The 22,059-nt window shown below is 41.4% G+C and overlaps 1 protein-coding gene across 1 annotated transcript in view; it reads left to right on the top strand.

The window, feature by feature from the left end:
- phlpp2 (PH domain and leucine rich repeat protein phosphatase 2) overlaps nt 1–22,059 on the top strand; it is a 75,237-nt gene that overhangs the window by 8,372 nt on the left and 44,806 nt on the right. The window lies entirely within an intron of this gene.

Genomic DNA, 22,059 nt, shown 5'->3' with positions numbered 1-22,059 from the left:
TTGTAAAAAATTGAAACGTGTTTCTTGGTGTGGACTTAGCACTTATTTCAAAGTGTTATATTCATATGACAAAGTACAATTTAACAAAAATAGACTGTCTCTCCTGCAGGTTAAACAGTCTTCTTAAGTTCTTTGTTGCCACTTTTCAGATAAGCCATGTTTGCTTACCTTTTAATTTCTAATGATAAGGCTGTGGTTGATTCTCGTACTGTAATCTGTTTGTGCAAGAGCCAGGGATTGAAGGCTTTGAATTATATATTTGTTTTGCATTGATGCAGGTCTTTTCTTATTCTCTACTGTAACTGTCAGAGATCGCAGACCAGCTTAATTCATTTTCCACACGTCACATTTGACATATTATGCTGTCATCGGTCTGAACATACATCAGCTCTGAGTCTAACCAAGCCGAGTGATGAGAATCATCTTCCTCGTGGACACTGGACAGGGTGAAGGCTTGCCTCTGAGTAATTCCTGTGACAACATGGGTAACCTTCATTACCTCAAACTTAGAGAGTTAGTGCACAAACTGTGGGTTCCGACTCATACTTGGGTCACAGAATATATCTATTTGTTCACAAAATTGTGTACAAATTGTGTGTAACAATTAGAGGGGCATTGCAATTACATGAGACAAGTTATGACAAAAGAGTTTTAGTTAAATGTTCTAACTGTGTGCTCTAATTCTAACCAAATTAGCTGATAATCATGTTATTTACTTGTATTTGTTATTGCTTCTGTACCTATGTAGGGGTAACTTGAAAAACCTAATTTGGTTTCACTCGTCACTGACTTGTTTGAGTGCAAAATTGCTAAAGCCTTTTGTCAATACATTAAGCATTTTTGCAGTAGTTCTGGGTCATTGCTGAAAAGGTTTGTGCAAACCTGGCTTAACGCAGTATTTCTCAAAGTGGCTCGGGGACCCTCAGGGGTTCTTGAGAGGGTTCAAGGGGGCTTCCAGCTAAACGAGGAACAGTTTAACAACTTTAACCTATTTTATATTTCAGCTATTCGAAAATAGACGATCCACAAGGTCTTAACTCATCGCAATGTGATACATTGCGATGAGTTAAGCTTGTATATCTGCTCTTTTCGAAAAATTTAGGAAAAAAATCACACATTTGGAATACATTAAATGTTTAACACAAATCTTCTATTATGGTTGGGGGTCTCTAGCACAAAATATTTGTAACTGGGGGGAATATTCGCCAAAATAGTAGATTTCAAGCTCACAACGCGTCGCAATGTGACACGTTGTAGATTGGCTATTTTTGGCAAAGAGATTTGATGTACAGGGGAAAAAGAGTGCACCAGTGCAACTCAGAAGTAGATCCATTTTTACTAAGTATAGTGGTTAAATGGGGGTCTGTGGCCAAATACACATCAAGTTGGGGCCCTGGACATGAGACTGTTTGAGAACCACTGGCATAAAGCACTGCACAAACAACGATACGTAATAATAACCACATGATGAGCAATCCACCATCCCTTCCTCCTGTGGTCGCCCTGCCTCTTCCTGCAGGCTGCTTGCTTACCAACTGTCACTGCTGCCATCATGACTGTGGTACTGAACTTGATGCAGTCCAGGTGGTGCACGCACATCCAAAAACTGCGAAGAGTGCTGGATAAAAAAGACACTTAAACGATAGAGAAAAATGTCCGCACAACTTCTTCTTAAAGCTGCCCTATGTAACTTTCCTCCTCTACCCCAGATTTGAACCCGGTTTCTTGCGCAATTGCAAAAAGTCTTACCATTGTGCTAATACAGCCTGCCTGCTTGCTCAGGGGATAAATTGAATCTTGACCATCAGGTCAAAAGTCGTGTCAGATCCTGTGTCTAGGTGAGACACATGACCTTTGACACAATCTAAATGGTCTCAATAGAAGAGCAGGGAGACAACATATAACCACCCCAATTGTGTGAGTTATATTGTATTAACATACTCTACCATATTGGATACAGATTGGACAAAATTAAATTCTATTTAAAAAACAAGTTACATAGTTCCGCTTTAAGCTCCTAAAAGAGTTGGATCACAACGTTTCAACTTACACAAGGTCATTGAAGTACCTGTGATCCTGAATTTAACACAGACGGACCTTGTCTCATTGTATGCACTGATATCTTTGTTTGAAATACAGATTGTAAAACACATCAAACGCACATGTGAACGCAAATGCACACACACACGTTTGTGTGTAGTGCATGCTGTTTTCAGCTGTTTTCGGTGCCAATTCCAGCCCTAACCCCTAAACCTAACCTTTAAATGCCTAATCATAAACCTAACCCCAACCTGAATCTTTTCCCACAGTAATTGTTAGTCTAACTCCCCAAATCTATTTTAAGCATAAAATACCCGATTAACAGAGTATGTCACTATACAAGCCATCAATGAGCTTGGTCAACACAAACACGGCAGGTTCAGGTTGGACGAAGGATTCTTCCCTCTGAGGTATGGATGGTTTGGTGGTCGACATCATTGCCACGACTGGTCGTAAATCACTGGGAATCTGCAGACGCGAACCACAGTACTATACACTGTTAGGAGGTAGGGCGCTTGCTACTACTCTCTGGCTTATGTAACGTGCAGTGTACAGGACACGTCAATCATTGCACGAGCGGAAGGCTATTAATGGCTATAAGCTGGTAGTATTAGAACCTATAGATATTTGACTCTGCACTCTCAAGAGTGCAGAGTCATTTAGAGAGTAATTTTTATTCCACAATGAAGTCACTTGATGACTTTAAACCTTTGTAATGACGTGGTTGGTTTGGTTTTGTTTCAGATGTTACAATGTCTGTTTCTCGTATTCCAGTTGTGGGGACATACGGTACCCATACCTTTCCTGATAAACAAACTGGTGCTGCTGCTGAGACAGTCATAGTGTACTCTCTGGCAGATGAAGACACACACATGTGCTCCAGGGTTAGAGAGAGCACATGTGCGCGACTGTTCTCTCCAAACCTGACCACAGTGGGACGTCTGGTCAATGCGTTTCAATGAGAGTGCACGCAGATTTTTGTTTTGTCTTGTGCACGGAAAAACGTTCTTTCCGCCCGGAGCGGAAAAATGAATCCCTGTGCGTGTCCGTACTCGCGGCCGGTCATTCATTAACATGGGAACAGTTAAATCGTCGTCCGTGCTCTGGCGCGCCCTGTGGGTTTCAAGCGTAATTGGTCAACTCTCAGACTCTCAGGCTTAAGTGTTTACCACTCAGGCCTCTCAGAGAGACCATCAGTCTTCTTCTTAGTCCTAGTTTTTCAAGTGAAAGCGGAGGCGTTGTTTGCCCAGTACCAAGTGAGAGCTGGCTGTGGCTACAGGCTAGGCTGCTGTCGGTAGCCAGACCACATTGGTTGTAGGCTAGCCAGGCCAATGGGAGACTTCCCCTCTCCTTTATCAGCTGGTGGGAAAACAGAAGCAGAGTCCAGGCAACGCTGGTACCCTGGCTCTCTGGGCATCCCAATGAAGCCAAGAGGATGGCCAGTTAGGTGCCCAGTTGAGCCGGGGAGGAAGTGACCAACAGCTACCTTATCTTGTGTGTCTTGTGTGTCTTGTGTATATCTTATCTTGTCTATCTTGTTAAAACTACTGTATTTCCTTTACCTACCGATCCTGTCTCTCCTGACATTCAAGGACTCTGCAGTCACACCTCTTTTGGCTGGTTGGTGTACCACCCACAGCAGTGGTGGATAGTAGCCTACATTTACTCAAGTATTATACTTCAGTACTAGTTTGAGGTACTTGTACTTGAGTATTTCCATTTTTCCGATACTTCTACTCCACTTACAACTAAGTTACACAAGTTCTATTTCAGATTTAGATTATTATTACAAAACATACATTAACCAATTATGCCCTATTTTATACTTATTCTGAAATAGCTGATCTTCCAAATTTTACAAATTTGAATACAGGTCTTTTGCTTTAACAGAGTATTTCCACGTTGCTACTTAAGTAAAAAAAAAAAAAAAGATCGGAGTACTTCTTCCACCACTGCTCTCCAGTCACACCTCTTTTGGCTGATTGCTGTATACCACCCACAGTGTTGATGCACGTTGGTGGGCTCTGATGTGTTGTTGAGGTGTGTGTGTGTGTGTGTGTGCGTGTGTGTGTGTGTGTGTGTGTGTGTGTATGTGTGTGTGTGTGTGTGTGTGTGTGTGTGTGTGTGTGCGCGTGTGCGCGTGTTGTTGAGGTGCACAAACAGAACAGCCTTGTTCGGAGATGCCAGTCCCAGGTGCCTGCATGCCTAGCAGCCGTGCGTTGTCAGGGGTAACATCCTGACGAAGCAAATAAGGGGATCTACAGCCTGGCTGTAAACAATACCACCATTACATTACATTTCATTACAGCAGTGGTTCTCAAACCTTTTCATGTCAAGGACCCACAAATTGATATGTATTTGGCCCCGGACCCCATCTGAAAAGGGTTGGTGCCAGGGACCCCAAGAAGAGAAGTTTTTTTTTTTTATGTCAAAATTATTAAAAATTTCGCAAACATTTTCGATATTTTTAAAAAATAATTCAAAACTAGCAGACGTACAAGCTCACTGTGAGCTCGTAGATCTGCTATTTTTAAATAGCCAACGTTTAAATGATTAAAGTGGTTAAAATAATTGTGATGCTATATTAATTACTTTTGCTGGGGACCCCCTGGAACCCCCCCACGACCCCAGTACCCCACTTTGAGACCCACTGCATTACATTACAGCCCGCCTGATGGCATCGCTCTGTGTGTACATGCTGTATTCCAGTAGTTCTGAAACGTTTTCATGTCAAGAAAATAGCAGCTCTATAATTTCACAACGTGTCGCAGCATGACATATTTAGCTTATAGATCGGCAATTTTCGTCTTGGGGTAAAAAATGGCAAATAAAAAGAAAAAACATAAAAAAACGACATTCCTAAAATGTTGATGTTCTCACAAGTATAGTAATACAAACGTGTGTGTGTGTGTGTCCATGTTTCCAGGAAGTTTATTGCTAGTAACCACACATCATTATGACCTTGTTTACTATCCTGGCCAGAGGGACGTTGATAAGGCGACGTACCGTGTTCAGAGCCTCTCTCCTATTTGTTCAAGGAACTAATCTCCCAACCCCCTCCTCCCCCGTCCCTCTAGCCACACCCCTAACTGCCCGCGCACGCCCACCTACTATGACGGTCAGGATGAGATGAAAACAAACATGGAGGAGAGAGTAAACATTAATAAATGCTGACTTAATAAAGTGCACTGCTTGTGAAAACAGAGCTTCAGAGAGACCTGAGGGCCAGTGCTTGCCTGGTTTTGGCCCACGCAGCTGCAGCACACAGGGGGGCTGGCTGCTGGGAGCTCTGCTTGGCGCTGGTCCACCGGGCATCATTCCACCGCTGCCTGGGTGAGCCGTGCCTTTAGATCTCTGGCCTCTAGGCAGTGGGGGAAGAAATACTAAAATTCTGGCCTTAAATCTGCATTATGTAACTTATTTTGTGAATAAAATGTTGTTTTGTCCAATCCGTATGTTATCTAGAATATTTGAATACAATATAATGTATACAATTGGGGTGGTTCTATTTGGTTCCCTTGCTTTTCTATTGAGACATTTTGATCCAGTGTCCGGTTTAACACAACCTTTGACACAATCCTATTTCTGGTTTGACACACATTTTGACCTAACATTTTACACCACTGGCTGTAGGACCTGAGACTGTGCTCTCAGAGGAACCACTGTCCCCTCAGAGTGGAGGGAAATTAATCATCTGCAAGCAGATGGTTTTAAGATGCCTAATACGTTATTGATCCGGTGGGAGCCGACCTATCAGTGGGGAGAATGAAAACTAAATAAACAGTGTGGATCCTCCTAAGTTTCTGAATCGGGACCAGGTATGTGTATGTGACGCCTGTCAGATCTATCTCAGGGTTTATTTATAATTACTGCTCAGTGAGAGCAAGGTTATAGTAAATAATCTACCAATTTAGTCCCTCTGTTTTACTTTTTGGAAAAGAAGAGGGGATGTGAGAGAGAGGCCCAGATAAATCAACAGACACAGAACACCTTCTCTGTGTCTCTGTACCCACTACTCCTAATTTGAGATGACTCGCTAATCCTCCTAAGAATTCTCTCTGTTTCATTGGAAATCTGATGACGGCCACTCATCCCTGATTCTTCATGCTCCACGCTTCAGTGAGAGGCTTAAGCCTGACTTATACTTTGTAGTACGGCGGTGTCGCTTGCAAAAAAGAACAGATCTACAAGCTACAACGCATTGCAATGGTGTAACTGTGCACCTTTTCTGTTTTTTGTGACAACCACACATTATTATTACAATACAACTAGGGATGCATAATATTAAAATTTTGGCCGATATCCGATTACCGATTAATTACATGGGCGAATCGAACAATACTGGTATTGCAATACAAGTTTCCTGTTGGGTTTACCTTATACCTGTTATACAGTAAGTGTGATTTTTGGTGCAGATGCATTCTTATTACCTGATGTATTAGGCCTACTGACGGAATATTATAGAATAAAATATTGGCTAAAACCGGTTCGATACAGATATTACTTTTTTTATGGCCGGTGTTACCGATATCGATACGATGACTGGTCATTTGCCAATCTAGAGGCAAATTCTATACCCAAAACATATTTTAACCACTTTTAACCTGTCATTTTGGGCATGACATTATAATGCGTCACACTGCGATGGTTGTGAGCTTGTAGATCGCCTGTTTCCTCTATGAATACAGGTGTGCCTTGAGATTTTGCCTTGGGCCCTTGGGCAGAAAAAGTTTGAAAACCTTTGTTCTAAGGGATGCGGATGCCTTAGAACAATAGCATATATAGCATATATCAGGGGTGGGCAACCTTTTTGACATGAAGTGCCATGTATTCATTTTCTTGATAGTCAGTGTGCCAAATCAACATTAAGTTTAATTGTGACACCACATCGAAATTAAATATTTCGAACTGATTTTGATTGTCCATAGGCTATACATAACAACCATATTTTCTCATCGCATCATTAGACTCTCAATAACCCACTCATATCTCTCAGACTCCCTCCCCAGACTGAGTTAGGAATGAATGTAGAATTATGTGCAGGATTTCTTTTGTATATAGATGTGAGGGGACTTAATTTAACTGACTAAACTTTTTTTTTATATTTAATTTTAAAATAAAAAACCTCTCTCTCACACTTAGGCTAGTCTGCCAGTGATCACCCTCCCCCGTGCCTAAGGTTGCCTACCCCTGGCATATATCAACTACTCTGCACAGATTTTACTCTTTTCTTCCATCTGTGCTCTCGCAGAGTTTTTCTTATTTTGATGTCTGACTTGAATTCCATGCATGAAATCCAGTTGAATCAGGATTCTGCGAGTAAAGAGTGAAGGCAGACCTCTGAGGAGGTCTCCGGGTGGCGGATGGGATTTGAAGTGGCTGCTGGTGTTGCCAAGTCTGCTTATTATAAGCAACTTTCAGCTTGTCTTTCCGTAAGGTCGCTTGTAAATATTGGCAGTCTTTTGGGCTTTTTTCTAAAGTGTAGTTGCTTATTTGGGCTTGCTTCCTAATGTTGTTTAAACCAGTGGTTCTCAAACATTTTCATGTCAAAGACCAGCAAATTAATATGTATTTGTCCGTGCGAATCCCCATTTGAAAATATATTGTGCCAGGGGACCCCTACAAAGATTTTAAAAAAAAGAAGAAAAAAACACGACTTTTTGGAAAATAACAGGTCTACAAGCTCGGTTATTTTCAAATAGCCGTGTGTGTGTGTGTGTGTGTGTGTGTGTGTGTGTGTGTGTGTGTGTGTGTGTGTGTGTGTGTGTGTGTGTGTGTGTGTGTGTGTGCGTGTGCGCGTGCGCGCTCATGTGCCTAGTCACTTCTTTTGGGCTTGTTTTCATAGACCTGCTTGCTTATTTATCTTGCAAAATCTGGCAACACTGGTGGCTGCCAGAAAGGGCCTGGTGTTCTTAGAGCTCTGAATCAAATCAGACTGTGTTTCCGCCTCCACTGGCCCCCTACTGCATGCTAGCATAATCTAGGCAATCTTTAGCGAGCTAAACAAGCCTTGGGATACTAGGAGCATTGTCTCCCACTCCAATCTCACAAAATGCCATGACTTGATCCAATATGTGTATGAGATACAGCTTCAAAAGCACCTAAAACCTTCAGACTGAGTGGGAAAACTGGACAAATAGCTGCAACTAGAAAGAAATGAAAATCCTTTGAAGCAAGTAGAAGAAGAAAGAAGACCACAAAAAACCCTAGTTGTGTTTTAGACGTCTGGAGCACCCGTTTTCTTCCTACAAAGATAAATGTCTATATTGATGACATGGTAATGTGGCAAATTCATATTTAAGAGACTTTCTAGATAATTACTGTCTGCTGAGGGCATTCATCAGCAAACATAATTTGAGATGTGATTATACATGACAGTGAAGAATTTGGTTTCTCCAATTAGTTGGAACTTGTAGTTGCTCAGAATGAGCACAATGAATAATATTTCATACTGTTTAAGTGTAATTATTACTATTATATATATTTTTTGCTCCCCATCTTAGTCAATTAATTCCTCCCCACACACTTGCTGTGTTGTCACTGCTGTTGTATCTGACCATTACAACCACCAGTCTTATACCGTTGGCCACTGAACAGCTACACTGGAGTACTCTGGGGTTCAGTGCCTTGCTCGGGCACTTCAGCTGCGTTGGGGGAGGGCTAAGTGGTGGCCATTCACTACCCCACCCAGATTTTTCCTGCTGGCCTGGGGTATCGAGCTGGGAACCTTCTAACAAGCGTGCTCCTCTAACCTTTAGCCCACCACTGCCCCCAAATAATTCAGCTCCCTCGCGTCTTCCTTCCTTCATTGCTTCATTGCTTCTCTTTGGATGTTTCCTTTTACTCTTCATCACATGATCCCTAGCATCCCTAATCTGGGCATGTCATAATAGGCGAACATTTGCCCCACAATAGTAAATCATTTGCCAATAAAATTGCCAGTCTACAATTTCACAACGTGTTGCACTAAATATCAAAGATATTTGGTGTATATGCAAAAAAGGGGGGGGGACCAAGTATAGACCCCTGAGGGACCCTGCTCAAAGAAGTATTTAGGGGTTAAGTGGTTAATGTGATAAAGCGATAAAGAAACAAGGTTTAACCTGCTGAAGCCCCCCGCTCTGCTGGCATGTCTAGAGAAGTGACATGTCACTGCTGTCAACAGGAGGTTGACTGCTGCCACACTTGAGATGAAAGAACAAGGGTGTTAACCGCCTAACCACTTAAACCCTCTAGTCTATACTTAGTAAAACAGACCTGAGTTGCACTGTACTTGCCAAAAATAGCAGATCTACTAGCTCACAAAGCGTTGCGTCACAGATTATTTTATGAAAATGTTTATCTTAATTTTTATTCTTATTTATCTTATTTATGTTCACGTTTTCAGAAAAAATGAAAATAGCCAATCTACAAGCTCACATTGCAATGCGTAGTAATATTTTGCAATTGTTTGCAATATTGTGAAATTTTGACAATTTATTTTGCCCATTATTATTATTATTATTATTATTATTATTATTATTATTATTATTATTATTATTATTATTACCCTTATTATTATCTTACTGTAGGTGCATGTATGCATGGTCTGTGTGGCCCTGCTCCAAAGAACTCCCATAGCTTGGCTGAAAACATCCTGCAACCAAGACTGGAGTTAAACAGTACACAACACCTGCAGTCATGTCCTTACCCACATGATGACCAGTGAGAGTGGTTCACATTAATATATGACATCAACTGGGTAGGATGGTTGGCTTTCTGTTGAGTGACCTCTAGTTGTTGGAGATATTATGGTCTTTCTGGTTAGTGACCAATGGTTGTTGGAGATTTTACGGAGTGGAGACTGGAGTGACCAATGGTTGTTGGAGATATTACGGAGTGGAGACTGGAGTGACCAATGGTTGTTGGAGATATTACGGAGTGGAGACTGGAGTGGATTGGACTTTGGTATTGAGATAGTCATGTTTCCCTAGCAACTACTGTAATGGTCACTCTGACCTTGAGGCAAATTATGTTTGTTTTAGGTGAAAGTTTATGACTTTATATGGCTCTGAGTTGTCTTCTATTGGGTGAATGGACTAGTGATTATATAATCAGTCACAACCATGGCAGTAGTGATTTTAGAATATGAGGAAGTTGTAGTTACTTTACAGCATGTCAATGTTATGGTGTTAATTTGTGTTTGTGTGTGCACCAATATGCATAAGGCCTAAAGGTGCACCTCGGTAGCCGCAAACTGTGTTTATTTCTGATGATGCAGTTGTATCACAGATAATAATAACAAGAGCACTTTGTCAATGTCAGGTGGAAAACTTGCTTGTCCAAAAGTTTTCAGGAAATGAAAAAAAGATCCTGTGTTCCAGTGGATCTAATGTATTATATAGTCACAAGCTCTTGTTAATACTTTTCATTGGTTCAATATGTACTGTATAAAACCCACAGACACACTTCACCACTTTCACTTTCCAAAAATCTACAAAAATAGTGAAGATAGCTGATCTACAAACCAGCAATTTACTGAGCTTGTAGATCTGCTATTTTTGCGACATTAGCGCGACATTCCTGTGCGACGAAGTAGGGTATTCATTTAAACTTCAAATATAAAGATACGGTTTCTGCCCAAACGCAACAACATGGTCTGTTGGGTAGTGAGTGCATATCCCTGTCTAGTCCCATTACAATAGCAGTAGCACTACGGCACACTCATGTGCATGCATTCATGCATTCATTTGCATTTCAGGTCACAGTGAGAAGAAGCCTATTATGCATTCTACTGTAGCTTGGCTCCTCATAGTCTAGGTTGAGGGTACAATGCTGTCCATTCCTGCTTACACAGCGAGGAGGATTTTCCCCCACACACAAAGGTTTGATAATTATTTCAATTCTAACAGTTTTAGTACCAGTCTCATATGACGGGTGCAAGAATCACACAATATCTGGTAGAATTTGAGTTGATGAAAGTACAAGAGAATACATTTTTAAAAGAAAAAAAAAACGTTTGGGAGCATGCAGGGCACATCGATCCAAGTTGGTGAGAATTGCTTTTTAATCACTTTTGTTTTAACGGGAGGTGTTACGTCCTCCCGTTGGGGGCTCCTCACTGGCGGATTGGGCCAGTAGGGTACAAGAGGGGTGGCAACACAGAAGTGTGTTGGGATAAATTAATTAAAGGTAGGGTAAGTGATTTGCAATTATTCAAATAATTGCAAAATGGGTCTATGTTCTGATAGTGCTCGTTAGGGGTGTGCCGATATATCGTCCCGCGATATATCGCGATACGTTTTCGCGACGATATGTATCGTTTTGGGAAAAAAAAATATCGTTTTTGAAAACGATTTTTTTTTTTTTCTTTTACAATCATAATAATCAGGCATGCAAACAGCCCCGAAGTGAAAAGAGTAACACAGAAGTGTGTTGGGATAAATTAATTAAAGGTAGGGTAAGTGATTTGCAATTATTCAAATAATTGCAAAATGGGTCTATGTTCTGATAGTGCTCGTTAGGGGTGTGCCGATATATCGTCCCGCGATATATCGCGATACGTTTTCGCGACGATATGTATCGTTTTGGGAAAAAAAAATATCGTTTTTGAAAACGATTTTTTTTTTTTTCTTTTACAATCATAATAATCAGGCATGCAAACAGCCCCGAAGTGAAAAGAGTGACAACATGTTTTTTTTTCGGTTCAGGTGTCATACTATTTGGATTCAAAACGGCTATTGTAGCTGAAAAGCTACAAGTTTGCATGTCTGAATAATGCAAAAACAGAATTATTTGTTTGCATTTTTTTTTTCTCCTCCATATATTTTCATAATAAAAAAAGTGCGTATCGTATCGTATCGAAATCGTATCGAAGTTGTGAGTCAAATATCGTATCGTATCGTTTCGTGAAATTAGTGTATCGGCACACCCCTAGTGCTCGTTACTATAGAGTGTCCTGTCCATATAAGGAGTCTCCATGTCTCTCCAGCTCTTTATAAAACAGAAAATGCATTTTCGTTTCAGTTTCAGTTTCATTTCCAATTTTATCCAATCAGGATAGAGAACTCAATCGGGATACAGATTAAACAAGTGGAATTGGAAGTGATGACACTAAGAAATGAGCAGGCAAAACTAGAACTGAAACACTATACAAATGAAGCTTAAAAATGGGTACTTTCTCCTGATTGGCTGAGATTTTGACACCTACCAGAAAATGTATTTTCTGTTTATTAAAGAGCTGGAGAGACGGGGAGACTCCTGTTACTGAACAAACACTCTATAGCAATGATTACTATCAGAATATAGTGCTTTAACCTTTAAAAAAAATACTTTTTGTTTTAACCCAAAAATATCACTTACCCTACCTTTAAGGCTATTTAATTGAATTAATTAAAGCCTAGGGCAAAACCTCCATACCTCCGTCACAAAGCAACAGCGCATCGCGATATCCAGGTAATAATTTAACCATCTGTTCCAGCAGTATTGGCTGTACTGTAGTGTACTGTACACGCTGTTTGGTTGAGCCAGTCAACTTGCCATCAACAGTGCAAGCAGTGGTGGGCGGGTCTGGCTTCCAGAACACTGAAGTGTTGTGTGGCAGTATGAAATGCATGTCAGATGTTTTTTCGGTTTTGCGGAGCCCTCCCGAAGAGAACTTACTTTACTTCAATTGTTCTGGCATAGTATGCAGCTACCTAAAGCTGCGTGTAAATATGTCTGACTGGTCTGTGTGCCATGACACTGACACATGCCTTCTCTATTTGAACGACTCTATCAAACAAGATGTCGACAAGGGCAAATATTGCGGCATGGTCATGCTGGACCTCCAGAAGGCTTTTGACACCGTTAATCACCCAATTATGATCAATAAGCTCAAAGCAATAGGCTTTGATGACACGTCGGTGAAATGGATGAGATCCTACCTGGAAGGGAGGGAGCAAGTGGTGGAAGTAAACGGCACCCAGTCCCCTCCCCTCCCAGTGACTTGTGGTGTTCCTCAAGGAAGCATACTAGGACCACTACTGTTCCTGATATATGTGAATGATATGTCTTCAGCTTGCGACTGCAAACTGTTCCTGTTCGCAGATGACTCGGCTCTGCTGGTCTCGGACAGGGACAGGCTGCAGGTTGAGAAAACTCTCAGCACTGAACTCAACAAGATCTGCATCTGGCTCTCCGACAACAAACTCTCATTACACCTGGGTAAAACTGAATCCATCCTCTTTGGGTCCAACCCTAACCTTAGAAAGGCTGAGAGTTTCACGATCAAAGTGGGTGAAAATGTTATCACAAGAAAGGAGGAAATTAACCTGCCTGGGTTCCATCTTGGAGGCAAACCTCTCAGGTGACAAAAACGCTGAAAAGACGATCAAAAAGGTCCACAAAATAACACGGAGGATGTGGAGGCTTGTTCGTAAAGTCAGTAAGAATACTCTGAAGATTCTTGTAGGGGCCCTCATACAAGGTCATTATGATTATGCATGCACTTCATGGTATCACAACACCTCCAAGGCCCTAAAAACAAGGCTCCAAACATCCCAAAACAAACTTGTAAGGCTACTTCTTGGCCTCAATTACAAAACCCATCTAACCCATGACCATTTTGCTAGGATTGGATGGCTTAGGGTTGAGGACAGAGTACAGCAACTTGCTATGGGCCTGGTCTTCAAGATACACCACAACATTGGGATCCCCCTGTATTTGTCAAAATACTTCCAAAATGTTAATCAAGTCCATGATCATAACACCAGAGGCAGCTCCACAAACCATGTTCAACCCAGATTTGGCACAACAAAGGGAATGAACTCTTTCTCATGCTATTCATCTAAAATGTGGAATGCCCTACCAAAAGGAGTAAAGGAGTGTAAAACCCTACTCACTTTCAAAAATGCCCTAAAGATACACCTTCAGGAGGCTGCAATTCAAAAATGGCCCCTGTCCAAGTCCTAACCTACCCCATGTCCTAACCTAACCTACCCCCCCCCCCCCTCTCTCGTTCTTTTTTTGTACATATTTCTCACCCTTCATACCAGTAACCTGTAAACTGATTGTATGACATTCTGTATAGTAGTGTGTATATCTGTCTGTCTCTTATATGTCATCATGATTTGTGTGCGTGGGGATCTCATCTTAAACAAGCTACGTGCTTAACTGAGCTATCCAGTTTAGTAGACCTTGTATTGCGAATTTGTACTTCCATGTACTGTTATGTACTGTCATGTACTGTTCTCATGTCTTACTAAATAAAGTACATCAATCAATCAATCATGACGCACCAGGCGTACACAATAGAGCATAGCATTGGCGGCCATTGTGTGGTTCTACCAATAGAAAGCCCATACATTTTTCCCATAGAAATTACCGAAAATACTTATTAATTATTTTAAGACTGGAACCAAGCCATCCAGGCTCCTGGTGAATCATGGCCATAAAACATTTGATTCTGTGTCTATTTGAATATTTAATTATATTATAAACTATTTAATACATTTTTTAAAATGCGTTTTTCTACACAGAATCAAATATGTTATGGTCATGATTCACCAGGAGCCTGGATGGCTTGGTTCCAGGCTTAAAATCATTTATGTAAATATTTTTTGGAAATCTCTATGGGGAAAATGAATGGGCTTTCTATCAATGGAACAGGTCACAGAGAAAATTGTGTGCACATCCCACGCCTGCATTTAGACCTGGACATCAAGGGAAGAATCAAGGATAAGAAGAAGAAAGTCTGCACACTGTTCTCAAGCTCCAAAAAACGTTTTATTTATGCAACGTTTCGACCTTCTAGGTCTTCATCTTGCCTGATGAAGACCTAGAAGGTCGAAACGTTGCATAAATGAAACGTTTTTTGGAGCTTGAGAACAGAGTGCGAACTTTCTTCTTCTTATCCTTTCTATCAATGGAACCACAAAATGGCCGTCACTGCTATGCTCTATAACACAACAGTCCACACGTATAACAAGCTCAAACTAAATGTCATAATAAAAGCTTACTAACTACACGCAAGTTACTGGCCCTAACCACACAATGACTTAATCATGTATCACGGATGCGGTCTGTGAGTGACGTCATGCAATAAATATCCTTGTCATAATGACAGGGGAAACAATAGCCATAGCTTATAGAGTCAGGTTGAAAAACGATCTCCTTTCACTTCACGTCACTCTGTCACTGATGTGACTGTGCACACACTCTACTGCCTACTCCATGCTTGATGGCGGTCAGCTTCACGTCAGTCAGTGGAGGAATACTTAAACCACACACACACACACACACACACACACACACACACACACACACACACACACACACACACACACACACACACACACACACACACACACACACAGCTGGCAACCCCTCATTGTTTATAGCTCAGATTTGTATTCTTTAATATAAAATAATTACCGAGGTCTGGACCTCGGTGACATCATAGCTGGATACAGCCTAGAATATAAGGCCCAAAAATGTATCCAAATACTCTCCCTGCCTGCCCCCCCCCCCTCTCTCTCTCTCTCTCTCTCTCTCTCTCTCTCTCTCTCTCTCTCTCTCTCTCTCTCTCTCTCTCTCTCTCTCTCTCTCTCTCTCTCTCTCTCTCTCTCTCTCTCTCTCTCTCTGCATCTTCACATCCACTTCACAAGGACATCCAAATGAAATGGAAGCCTTGCTGCTGGACATTTCCCTGCCAAGAACAATGATAATGAACAAGCCCAGTGCATCTGGCAGCAAATGGGTTGGCTGGAGGGGATCGATAGTGTCTGACACTTGGGCTTCCCCTCAAAGAAACAGAGAGAGAAGAACTCCCACAGGCTCTGAGATATCCAGCCATGGTGTATTGTGATGGAAAGAGGAGACTGTCTGGAGAGAAGGAGAGACAACATTGTGTGTGTGTGTGTGTGTGTGTGTGTGTGTGTGTGTGTGTGTGTGTGTGTGTGTGTGTGTGTGTGTGTGTGTGTGTGTGTGTGTGTGTGTGTGTGTGTGTGTGTGTGTGTGTGTGTGTGTGTGTGTGTGTGTGTGTGTGTGTGTGTGTGTGTGTGTGCGTGCGTGCGTGCGTGCGTGCGTGCGCGCGTGTGTGCGTGCGTGTGCTCTTGCGTGCGTGTGTCCAAATTCACTATCCTTGCTCCAGTCCACCCTGTGTGTTATGGGCACTGAACTCTAAAATAGGCTTTGCACCTAAAGCCCATCATGGGAATACACAAACAGACAGTACAAAACACCCAGGAACAGTGCCATTTCTGTCGACATGCTCCGTGTCTCAGAGGTGGAATGTAGATGGTTAAAAAAATTACCTACAGATGACATCATCAATGGTAATCCTAACGATTCCTAAGAGTAGACAATTATTTTATTTTCGAACTCTGTTGAGGATCAAACAACCGGACCATGGTTCCAAGTGAACCATAATAATAATAATAATGGATTTTATTTATAACGCACTTTACATTTACAAGAAATCTCAAAGTGCTTACAGAAAGCAATTGCATAAAAACAGAAACATCACACCAGTAAAAGAAAACAACAACTAAGAAATTAAAACAAAACAATTAAAACATGGGGCATAAAGCCTAGAGGTAAAACCAGCAAAAAAAATGCTTTGCTAAAAAGGTAGGTCTTTAATCCTCTCTTAAAGCAGTCGACCGACTGTGGTGCTCTCAGGTGGACAGGGAGGGCGTTCCACAGTTCGGGGGCGACCGAGCAGAAAGCCCGGTCGCCCATGGTGCGTAGATTGGCCTTGCGGGTGTTGAGGAGGTTGGTGTTTGAAGAGCGGAGGTTGCGGGTCGAGGGTTGTAGGGAGACTAGGTCCTTGAGGTATGAGGGAGCGTTGCCATGGATGCACTGATGTGTCAACAGGGATATATTGGGTCCGGAAGCAACGGGAAGCCAGTGGAGTGAACGGAAGATTGGTGTGATGTGCTCATGTTTGCGCACTCTCATCAGGGCCCTAGCAGCGCTGTTCTGAATATACTGGAGCCTTTGAAGGCTCTTGCTAGGGATCCCGATGAGAAGTGCGTTGCAATAGTCCAACCTGGAGGAGACAAAGGCGTGGACAAGCTTTTCTGAATCTGCTAGCGTGAGTGTGGGACGGAGTTTTGAAATGTTTCTGAGGTGAAAGAAGGATGTTTTGCATAGGTATTTGACGTGGGCCTCTAAGTTAAGGTGAGGGTCCATTTTTACTCCCAGGTTTGTGACAACCGGTGAGAGGGGGAGGTCCTGTCCGGAGAAGGTGATGCTGGTTATGGGGGATGTTTTTATCTGGTGTGGGGTGCCTATAAGAATTACTTCAGTTTTGGAACTGTTTAGCTGCAGAAAGTTGTTACTCATCCACGCCTTTATCTCCTCCAGGCAGGTAGTGAGAGTGGATAAGGGCGGTAGTGATGATGAGGATGATGATGATGATGATGATGACGGAGCGGCAGAGGGGGTTTGGTTCTGGTCTGGTTCTGGTCTGGTTCGTTACATGAGTGAACTGTCACACACACTTTATTCTATAATTGCCTACATTGTGTTGTACACATAACATTATGGCAAATATTAGGTTACTGTATTTATAACAATTACAATGAATAACTTGGAAATTTAAAAATATATTAAACACATGCTACTGTATAAGTGAACAAATAAAAACCACAGTTGAAGATGTGATTGGAATCAATGTAGACTAGAGGCTCCTTCACTGGAGACATTCTCGCAGGGGGTTGACATTTCGGCATGTCGATTCTAGTCATATTGGCTTATTAATGAGAGCTTGATTCTACAGGCATGGTTTATTGGCATAATTAATAGATACTGGAATGTTAAAAATGAGTGCAAAGATAGAGCCAAGTGTGAGGTACCATAAAACTCCTTTGTGGACGTTTTTCTGGGTGGAGAAAGCTCAATGGCCTTGTGGTTAGAGTGTGCGCCCTGAGATCTGGAGGCTGGGGGCTCAATCCCTGGCCGAGTCATAGACTATACAAATGGTACCCAATGCCTCCCTGCTTGGCACTCAGCATCAAGGGTTGGATTGGGGTAACATACTAGCATCGTGTCCAGTAAGTGTACCTATACTAGGGCAGAAAGAATATTGAAACCGATGTTTATATTCATTAATCGATGTAGGTTAATCGAATAAGCAAGTTTTTATTTATTATTATCAAAGAATCAACATTGCAATGGATTTTGTATAATAGACTAAACCGATTAGTCTGATTAACCACTTAACCCTGTATTATACTTTGTTGTAGTGTGGTACAAAGGTAGCATAAATTGCTGTGCGTCGTAAACTTGTAGATCTGCTATTTCATTCATTGTTTAATTCCTTTTTTTTTAATAATCTTTCATCGTAATCGAGGCAAACGTTTGAAATAACTGTGATAGTGATTTGAAGTCATATCGCCCCGGCCCTAACTTGTACATCATGCTGCCTGGCGCTCCAGAAACATTAGACAGGCTCCTGACCTATGGTTATTGGTTCTGGAACCAGTGGTTCCCAAGGCTAATTACTTAAACCCCCAAACCACCCACGCCAACTTCTAAACCCTGGCTCCGGCATTGCACAGTACAGACTGACGCTGTGTATTCTCTATAGTGGCATGACCATCCCATTAACCTCATTTTATTGGAGGGCTGTCTGAGTACGGACAACGCTGTTGTGTCCTTCAGCATCACCCGACCACAGCTAAAGAATGCAAATTTAATGTGACGAAAGCCTGACTCATTCATCAACCTGACAGATGCACCTGGGAGAGCGCAGCAGTAGGGAGACAGACAGACACACACACACACACACACACACAAACACACACACACACACACACACACACACACACACACACACACACACACACACACACACACACACACACACACACACACACACACACACACACACACACACACACACACACTCACTCTCTCAGTACAGACATTCAGTGTGACATCTCATCCTGACTGCCAGCGAGTGAGCGATCTGACGATGATATCGCACGAGAAACTGTCCTGATATGGAGCATCGGCCATGGCATTGCGACATTGCCTGAACCAATCAAATTAACTAATGAATAACTAATGAGGGGAGAGGAAAGGAATGTCTTCCGCTTCAAGCTACTACACGGCATGCGTGTCCACAAACACGTGCACACACACACACACACACACACACACACACACACACACACACACACACACACACACACACACGTCCCTTCCTTCAATAACAACCAATGTCTTTACTGTTCGAACCATCCTGTAATATAAATAGGCTCTTAAGCTTTTTTGTGTTTTATCCTTTCGACAGATATATACAAATTATGTTCATGTATATGCATTTATGTCAATCAATCAATGCCAATAGTGTAAAGAAATCAAACCAAAGGTTTATAAGTCAACAGGTCAGTTTTGCATTTTTAATTGGACTTTTGGTTTCAATTTCAGTTTAGTTTTCATTAGTTGTCAAAGCAGGTTTGCTAATTTAGTTGTTTAGTTTAGTATGTTTTTTTAATTTTAAATATTTTTGCAAAAACATGTCTTTAAAACTGGCATGGCTAAAAACATCGGAAGATAAGATTTCATATCCACCAAAAATATTTATTTTGGTCCGGATCGCTGGCGTTGCGGTCCGGGCACCTAGGCTCTAATGTAGCTTGACAGCGTATCGAGGGTTTGAATCCCGTTCCTGACGATCTTTTCTGCATGTCTCTCCCCATCTCAATCTCCCTGTTCCCTGTCTGTCTCTAGTGTATTGTAGGCCAAAAAGCCCCAAAAAATCTTTGTTAGCGGCGCTAGCCGCTCTATACCTTTAGGTATAGAGCGGATATTAGCCCTCTATGCCTGGCTTTTGCGTCAACGTTCTGATTGGTCAGGTGCGCCAACGTTCTGATTGGTCAGGTGCGTCAACGTTCTGATTGGTCAGGTGCGCCAAAGTTGTGATTGGTCACTATTCATGACATCACTATGATGTCATGAATATAGAATTCGATGTCTATATAAACGATGACAATGACTTCATCTTATTATTCATTTGGCTAAAGTCTCCGTCTAGGTAAGTTATTTAAAGTTAATATGACGAATAGAAAGAGAAAGATACAAGAACAGATGAAGGGTGAATGTATAGAAAGTCTGAGTTCGGGACCCAGTCATCCGTTATGACAGAATGGTTTGATAGAGACGATCGAGAATCCAAGAGTCCGTTAAGGTTCTGATTGGTCAGGCCCGTCAAGGTTCTGATTGGTCAGGCCCGTCAAGGTTCTGATTGGTCAGGCCCGTCAAGGTTGTGATTTGTCAGGCAAGGGGACTATTCATGACATCACTATGATGTCAAGGTTTATTTTTTATTTCCTCATGTTTTTTTTTGTATATATTTTTATTTGGCTAAAGTCTCCTTCTAGGTAAGTTATTTAAAGTTAGATCCTCAATTTAACTTTATCTGTCGTCGACGCTCTGATTGGTCAGACCCGTCAACAAAGTGATTGGTCAAGCTTCACATGACACATGGCTATAAACACATTATAAACACATATCGATGACATAATGTATTCAAAGGCGCCGCTACCTTCACACAGGGTGTGATTTTTTTTCAATTAGTTTTGGTTATTTTGTTGGTTTTAGTTCAGATAACTATAATAACCCTGGTCTCCAGTTCAGAGTAACTGTATACGGACATTTCTAGAAAACGGCGTTCTAATGAACTGACTAATACATGGATGACTTCATGATGACATAGTAGTACATGTATGTGACTGCTGTCTGGAGACCACCTGGAGTCCAAATGGACCCCTCTGGGTCTGTAACTGTGTACAAAAGAAACCAAATGGACCCTTACGGATTGGTTCCATAAGCCCTGAGGATTGTACAATGTAGATTGGGGTTCCGGTGTAAATTTAGATTACGCAATTGTCCAGTGGCGTAAAGTAACTAAGTACATTTACTCAAGTACTGTACTTAAGTACAATTTTGAGGTACTTTCACTTTAATGGAGTATTTCCAGTTTTCAGTACTTTTACTTCTACTCCACTACATCTCAAAGGCAAATTATGTATTTTTACTCCACTACAATTATTTGAAAACTTTAGTTACTAGTTACTTTGCCGATATAAATGATTACATTATAAAACATACATTAACCACTTTAGCCCTATTTTATACCTGGGCTATTTGAAAATAGCTGTTAATTCAAACTAAAATGGAACGAATGGATTGTACAAATGGAACCATTACGGGGTCCTTTTGGTTCCATTTGAACGCAATCAACAGTTACAGACCTGAAAGGGTCTATTTGGTTCAATTTGTACACGCCCAATAGTTACTGCACAGACCTGGTGGTCCCCGGACCCCACGTTGAGAACCAGTGATGTTGGTGACCTCACGCTCTGTAAACCTCTCCTGCTCCGCTTGGAAATGACTCATGTCATGAGCATATGCTAATAATTAGTTTAATTTATTATTGTGTGTGTGTGTGTGTGTGTGTGTGTGTGTGTGTGTGTGTGTGTGTGTGTGTGTGTGTGTGTGTGTGTGTGTGTGTGTGTGTGTGTCCTTACCAGTGGTGGACAAAGTACTCAATCCGAGTAGCATACTTGAGTCAGAGTTGCACTCTCAAATGTGTCCTTCAGTTTAAGTACCGGAGTAAGCACTTGTTTTGTGTTCAAAAGTACATGCAAAATAATCAAGTATTCTGATGTACATGTGCTTTTTAATACCAAAGTATTGCTGTATTTAAATTGAGAAAGTTTCACAAAAAATCTGAAACGTTCACAAATAGTGAAAACAAGAAATGACTAGTCATAATTTAGCCGCTTTTTTTGCCCCAATCTGCCGTTGAGAAATTTAAATTTAAAAAAAAAATGAAAAAAAAAAACTTTTTGAAAAAACATAAAAAATAAAAAAAAATGTTAAAAAAATATATATATGTCCTTTTGAATATGATTTGACATTCATATTATTAGCAGCTGTATTGTGTGTGTGTCCCCCCCCAACTACTCAAGTTAAAGTATCAATACTGCAATGTAGAAGAACTCTGCCAAAAAATGGCATACCTCAATATGACATTTTGCGGCTATA

The sequence above is a fragment of the Gymnoscopelus microlampas genome (assembly GCF_963454915.1).
Source record: "Gymnoscopelus microlampas genome assembly, chromosome: 1".
NCBI classification, from domain to species: Eukaryota; Metazoa; Chordata; class Actinopteri; order Myctophiformes; family Myctophidae; genus Gymnoscopelus; species Gymnoscopelus microlampas.
The sequence above is the reverse complement of the archived record's forward strand: the minus strand, read 5'-3'. Positions and strand labels throughout refer to the sequence as shown.